This window comes from Arachis ipaensis, chromosome B3, assembly GCF_059453495.1.
Source record: "Arachis ipaensis isolate K30076 ecotype BB chromosome B3, ASM5945349v1, whole genome shotgun sequence".
NCBI classification, from domain to species: Eukaryota; Viridiplantae; Streptophyta; class Magnoliopsida; order Fabales; family Fabaceae; genus Arachis; species Arachis ipaensis.
This window is the reverse complement of record NC_142438.1, coordinates 77627894-77635245: the sequence shown is the minus strand read 5'-3', so window position 1 is coordinate 77635245 and position 7352 is coordinate 77627894. Positions and strand designations below refer to the sequence as shown.

Below are 7352 nucleotides of genomic sequence, written 5' to 3'. Positions count from 1 at the left end.
CACGCATTATTTAACTCATGAGAAAATAAAAGCCATTATTGTTGTACCATATACCATATAACTTCCTTTAATGTATATATATAATAAATAGTACAAATAAATTCAACGTGTCATCAACACAATATAAATAATAAATAATGTCCAAACACACACTGCTCGTATAATTCACAAGTATGTAATTAACAATATATGCTTTTATCAAGCTCACATATCCGTTTTAAAATATCTTTGCTTTATATATTGGTCGTATTAAAATATATTAAATTTCAAACGTACCAAATTTATTACAACATGACAAATATTTCTGAACAAAAAGAGTAAAAATTCATATATTAATAGTGCAAATTGAGTTAAAATGATTTTTTAATTATTTTTATTTTATACACTAAGTTAAGAAATAATTTCATTATTGAATGAATCATATTTAATTTTACGATTCATTGGGTAATATATATATTAATGTACGAAATAAGAGTAAGGGCAAGCAATTACTTGTATATTAATTGTAACACCTAATCTTTCTCAAACATGATGATTACACATTTGGGTGAAAGCAAGAGCTATAATATTGAGTTGGTAGTAAACTTGGTTATCCTTCGTTAAAGGAGAGGAAACACCTTTCTTTTCCTTGAATTGATCTTCACACGTAGTCGGATCATCCGAGGCAGCGCTCAATTTTGTGATGGCAGTGTAGAAATCCTTGGACCGGAAAGCGGCCGCGGCGTCTTCCAAAGAGTACAGCGAGTCATGGTAGAGGTCGAAGCAATCCTTCAAGCAAGCCCTCACGTATGGATCAACTAAATAGTTCTTGTTCCTCAAGAGCCTGGAGATTTTGGAAATGATGTTAGTGCCGTTGGACTTTGTTAGCTTAATTACAATGACCACAAGATCTTCTATGCTGTTGGGTTGTGGTGATGAGTGGTTTTTGGATATGGCTTCAATAAGGGAATTAACACAGAAACCATAGCTGAAGTCTGGGTCGGTTTCTGACGCTTCCTTGCATGATTTAGAGATAAGGTTGATGTAGTTAGAACCATTTGAGAATTGGATGATGAAGATTAAGATGAGAAGGAAATTAATTACTAGGCCTGATGATGATGAGGTGGAGGACTTCATTTTCTTGCACTTTAAGACCCTTGCTTGTACTTGCAATGTCAATATGTATGTGAATTGTGTTTCTGATGCATATGCATTTATATGCACAATTAGGGCTATTTATTTGAAACTTTTATGGGAATCTAATGATATATATATATATATTAATTAAGGACTTATTGACATTCATTATAGTATATAATATTATCTATTCTATTCTATAAAAATTGGGTTTTTGTATTTAATGACAGAGTTGATGTGGCATACTTCTGAAAGTATTTTTTAATTTATTTTTTTAACTCATTAAATATAATTTATTACGATAAATTAGTTATATCAACTAATTAATTTGATTAAATATTTAAATATCACACAATTTAGATCCAATTTGGATAAACAGCTTAATTAAATTCTTTTTGAAAAAATAACTTAAATAATAAATGGCTATATTAAAAGTAGCTTATAAATAGTTATTTTGTATTTGAGTTTTTAGCTCTAAAAGTTATAAAAAGTAGTAGTATTATGAGAGAAGTCATTTTTTTAACTTCTCTATAAGCTCCTAAATAGCTTCTTAAAAAGCTGCAATTTAGTTTTGAAAATTGCACCAGACATTAACTATTCATAAAGTTATTTTTAAAACTTCTCAAACGGGCCTTATTATAATGTATATCAATTATTTATTTTGTTAGTATTTTTTTAATTTATTTCTTTTAATATTCAGGTAGTATTTTTTTACTTATTTTTTAATTTATTAAACCAAATTAATTATATTAATTATGTATATTAATTAATTGATTTGATTAATTTATTAGTCATTAAAATAATAAATCTATGAATAAAATAGACAACTGAGATATTTTCAATTAATAATTATATCAAATCAAATTAAATCATATCTATTGAAGTATTGAGTCAAATTCAAATAATGTGAATTAATGACCAAACTAAAATAAGATAATTTCTTATTTATTCAAATTGAATGTAATAAATACAAATTAATTTTGTTAGATAATCATAATCTTCTGATCTTTTATATATAAATGGCCAAACAAATCTATAAGAGTATCTCTAATATTTGGTATTAATTTTATTTTATTTTAAGTCTCCAAGATGCCATATAAATATATGTAAACTATATATCATAAGACTTGATTTAAAACTTAATATAAAATTTGTCACTCTAATGCATGGTTTATTTCAATTTAAATTTTAAATTATTTTTTATTATTTTAAATAAATTTAATTAAATTGTAAAATTTTAACTAAAATAAAAATATAAATTACAAAATTAATAATTATATTTAGATTGAGAAAAAACATTAGTATTTTATAAATAATTAAAAAAATAACCTTAAATTAATTTGGATCTATTTTTTTACCAAATAGATAAGAAAATAAAAAATAAAGTAATAAAATGCAGAATATAAATAAGCACGTCTAATTTATTTGAGTAAATTTTAATTGAATCTTTGTTACAACGTTATAATAAAACAACGTTATAGTAACACTATTTGTATTTATTTAATGGATGAGTTTAGACAAATGACAATATTTCACTCTTTTTTTTAAGTGATACGGTATCTTCTTATTGATACCAGTTTCATTTCAAAAATATATTCAATGCAAGTTTTAATTTTAAATCAGTTCATTTACTACACAGGTCAAAATTGATACCTAAAAGTGATCCTATTGGATCGAAGTTGCTCTAAGAATCATCATTTTTATTGCTTTTGCTATTTCAACTCTTTTTTTATTTATAATTTCTTTTATGTATAAATATACTCAAAATGAGAATGTACGGATAAATGTTTAATTGATTGTTTGTTTGATGAATACCATAAACTATAAATGACTCAATTTAAGCATTCTATCGTTGCCGATGAAAGTTAGAGTGTAGTAATTAAGGTGACCAGTGTATTTTTTATAGTATTAGATAGAAGAATATTTGATAAAATGAATATACCAATTATAATAATTTTTTTTGTCAATTTACTATTTTTTACCTAATAAATAATATTCATGTTGAATATATTATTTTCATCAGAAGTCATACATAATTGATTGATAATTTTGTGTAAAAGCACTCTTATGATGATTAAACACTATGTGCATGTTTGGGCGCCATTATTTTGTTAAAAACAGATCTTTTTTCAATGAAAAAAGATTTTTTTTTATTTTTTAACGTGTTTGGCAAATTTCTAGTAGTAAAAGTAAAAGAACTAGTAAAATAAAAAAAAGATCTTTTTTGAGAAGCTGTAATTTACATCTTTTTTTAAAAGATCTTTTTTCCTTAAAAAAAAGATGTTTTTCATGTAATAAATAAACAAAAAAGTACTTTTATATTGTTATACCCAAACATAATTGATTGATAAAAAGACCTTTTTACATAAGATACCCAAACATAAAATTATTTTTACTTTTTCATAAGATCTTTTAAAAAAAAATAACTCAAAAAAAGATCTTTTCTTAAAAGCTCACCCAAACAAGCTCTATATCATTAATTCGCTAAAGATAATTTTTCTATGATTATCCCAATGTATAACACTATTTGATAAAAATTTATTAAATTATATTTGTTTCTAATGAGATGAGCGAGCTTTTAGACCTAACCACAGTTAAAATTGAGGAGGATCAGAAAAATATCAATAATACAAACATTAAATTAAATAATTAATGAAGGAATTAAAAACTTGGTCCAGCAAGAGCTGACCGAAAGCCATAAAACTGGGTTGCTTTCAGAGGACTTTCTGTTGTGATTTGGCCGTTTTTAGTAATGTTATCCATGTACGTCATATTTAGCTAGAAGCCAACAGAAATTTTGTCACGTAACGCATGAATACATGTGATCTCTTAAAGCAAAGGAATTGGGTGACAATGTGACTTATAGTAAGAACAAATGGAATTAAGTTGGACGTGCCTTTCATAGTGTATATATGACCTTGCAGTCACATTCAACATAAAGTCTATTAAAGAATAACGTAGGAGAAGCAAGCAACATTTATCTATTTTTACTGTTGGATGATCGTATTACTCACTATACAACCGTCCCTTAGCTTTTTTCTTGGAAATTGGGTATCATGGTATATAATATACACATTCAAGTCTTTTTGTTAATAAAATTTAATTAAATTAGTTTATCATACTAAAAATTAATTATAATTAACATTATTCCAAGTCTTATTATTTAACTTAATTAGATTTAGTTCACAAAAAAATAAATTAGCATTATTCCAAGTCTTATTATTTAACTTGATTAGATTTAGTTCACAAAAAAATTTAAATATGTAGCATTATTCTATATATATATATATATGTACAAATATTTTTCAACCAAATTTAAATAAGATGGCATAAGTCTAGAAAGAAAAAAAAAACATGTGCATATGTCACATGCACTACAAAAAAATTATCCATTTAACTATATTTGAAAAGTGTAGCTAAGAATGGAAAAAATATCGCCTTAGACAAAAATTATGTTTTTTTGGCTTTGAGGATGCTTTAATGAGAGATGTTTATTCGGCCCTATTCTCAAGGTTTTGGCGTTGAGAATAGAATACACTTTTCAAGTAATGTCCTTAAAGACTAAAGCTATGTTTTTTTATCACTCATACTTACTATAATATACTATACTTATTATCTTTGTTACTGCATCACTTTAAAAACATAACAATATTTTATATAAGCATAGCCTTTCTGTTCCTCAACTTTTATTTTTAATATATATATATTCTAATAATATTTTATTTAAATTTAATTTTTAGTAATATAATTATATATATAATTTTATATTTTTAATTAAATTAGTCAAATATTATAAAATAAAAATAATTAAATACATAACACCGTACAATATTCTTTAAAAAATAAAAATTATTCTTAAACAAAATATATTTATAATAAACAAAAATATTGAATTGATCATAATAGAAAAATTTGGAAATTCTTTTTTATTCTTTTTACAAACAGGCACATAGAATTCTTTATATAAGTAATATGCAAACACACACGTATATAATAATAATAATAATAATAATAATAATAATAATAATAATAGAATTCTTTAAAAGATATAATAATAATGGCAAAAGAAAAATATATAAGATAATAAAATTAAAGTACAACCAAATGTTCACTAAAATTTTCATAGACTTTTCGTCAGTTTCTTGAAAAAGATAAGAATGTAGGAAAGTGAGAAGCTAATTACACGATTTCGCGAGAGGAGTTTTAAAATTGTCATAAATAAGTATTCATACATCTTACACTAAATTAAGTATACTTATATAAAAATATACATGAGACCACTTAAAATTTACTATTAATAAACTACAAAAAAAATATATTATATGTTACAAAAATATCTTTTAATAAAAATCATCGTTAATTAATTATACATCTTTTAATTCTCAACACTCCATCTTTATTAATAAATTATCATGATAAACATCTTAATCTTTATTAACATCACCAAAATTATTTTATATAACTACATAAAAAAATTATTATAATTTAAATAAAGTACAATAAAAAAATAATTAACATCTTAATTATTTAGGGTGTCAAGGAGGTGTCCATGATATATAGAGATGGCGCCTGCTAGCGCCCATAATTCAAGCCCAACACCTAATTTCTTTTGTCATTATAAAGTTTTTATTTATTTGTGGCAACTTTTTCTTTTATTTGTGGAGGTTTATAACTCTCACTAAATAGTTTGTGGAAGTTTTTAAAACTTCCAAAATTTGAAGTACCATGAAGTTTTTTATGGAGAGTTTTTAAAGACTTTCACAATCTATTCGGTGGAGGTTTTGTGTGTGTTTAGTAGAGGTTTTATATTGGACATTTGTGGTGGTTTTAAATAACTTTTATGTCAGTTTAAAATCTTCACAAATTAATTTTTTAATTTAACAAAAATTAATTATTTTGTGAGATTTTTAAACCTCCACAAATCTTATAATTATTTATTTTTAATTTCAAATCATTCATTAATCTCATCTTATTTACATCCTCACAAATTAAAAGTTTACTTTTTAATATCAAAATTAAAAAAATCTAAGTAAAAAACATCTGAAAAATTGTAATTACTAAAACAATACACTTCTTACTATATCAAATACAAATGCTTAAATATCATTAATATTAAATTATCCTTCTAGTGTAGTGACATCAATATTTATTTATTTAATTAAAAGGAATCCGATAAAATAAAGAGTAAATAGAAACAAAATAAATTATGACAAGAGAATTATGACTGAATGAACCACATCCGCAAAACCAATAAGTACATCCACCAACATCAGCTGGCATTTTTAGTCTATTAGTTACTAAATGTCAACTTCATATGAAATTCTACGATTGATATTACTCTTCAGATGTGCAGCGATGCTGCCATTGGACATGTAAAGGTAAACTAAAAGCCTTTCTGTTGGTGTCATGCAGAATCCATAGAGTCCGAGGAGATTCCGGTGGATGGCGAGGCTGATCATTTTGATTTCAGTCTGAAATTGAATCTCTCCTCTAATGGCATTGCCATCTTTCAGCCTCTTGACAGCTACAAGAGTGCTACCAGAGAGAACTCCTTTGTAGACATTTCCAAAACCACCCTTTCTAAGAATGTTCTTATTGTTGAAGTTATTGGTAGTAACTTGGAGTTCTTTGAATTGGAACATCTTCAAGTTTTCAAGGTATACTTCTTCGTGATGCCGGTTTGAAACATAAAAAATATTCAACATTAAGCTGTATATGAATTGAAGGAACTATTATAGTACTCAATTAAAGAAAAAGAAAATGCTAACTATGATGCTAATTGGAAAGTACCTTTAACATCAAAGAATGCTTATTGATTGTGCTTATGCCTGCACCAAAGAACAAGGGCAAAATCAAGAACTATGAGACAGAGACATCCAAGAATCAAGCAAAAAGCAATTATCCCAAGACTTTCAATACCTGTTGCTTCTTTATTTTGGACTGCATATACTCAATTATCCCATCAACAGTCCAATTAGGAATGACATTAATCTTGGATGTCAAGGGAAACAATATCTCAATAGCTCCATGATTGCCCCTTGCATCCCGCCTGTAAACAATAAAATTCAAATATTAGGATACAGAAAGAAGCACAAGATAAAAATTAAATGAAAGAAAATAACATGTAACCAACAAAGATATACCCACATACTAATACACCCATGAAAATAATACATAAAAGTTAAGTTGCAATAACGAATAAATAAATCCTTTTGTATTTTGGTTTAGATTAACCA

General features: G+C 25.4%; 2 pseudogenes; both read right to left on the bottom strand.

The window, feature by feature from the left end:
• Positions 1 to 390: 390 nt before the first annotated feature.
• LOC148571177 (putative invertase inhibitor pseudogene) lies at positions 391 to 1200 on the bottom strand (annotated as a pseudogene).
• Positions 1201 to 6413: 5213 nt separating this feature from the next.
• On the bottom strand, positions 6414 to 6758 carry LOC148571176 (protein CLAVATA3 INSENSITIVE RECEPTOR KINASE 5 pseudogene; annotated as a pseudogene).
• Positions 6759 to 7352: the final 594 nt, after the last annotated feature.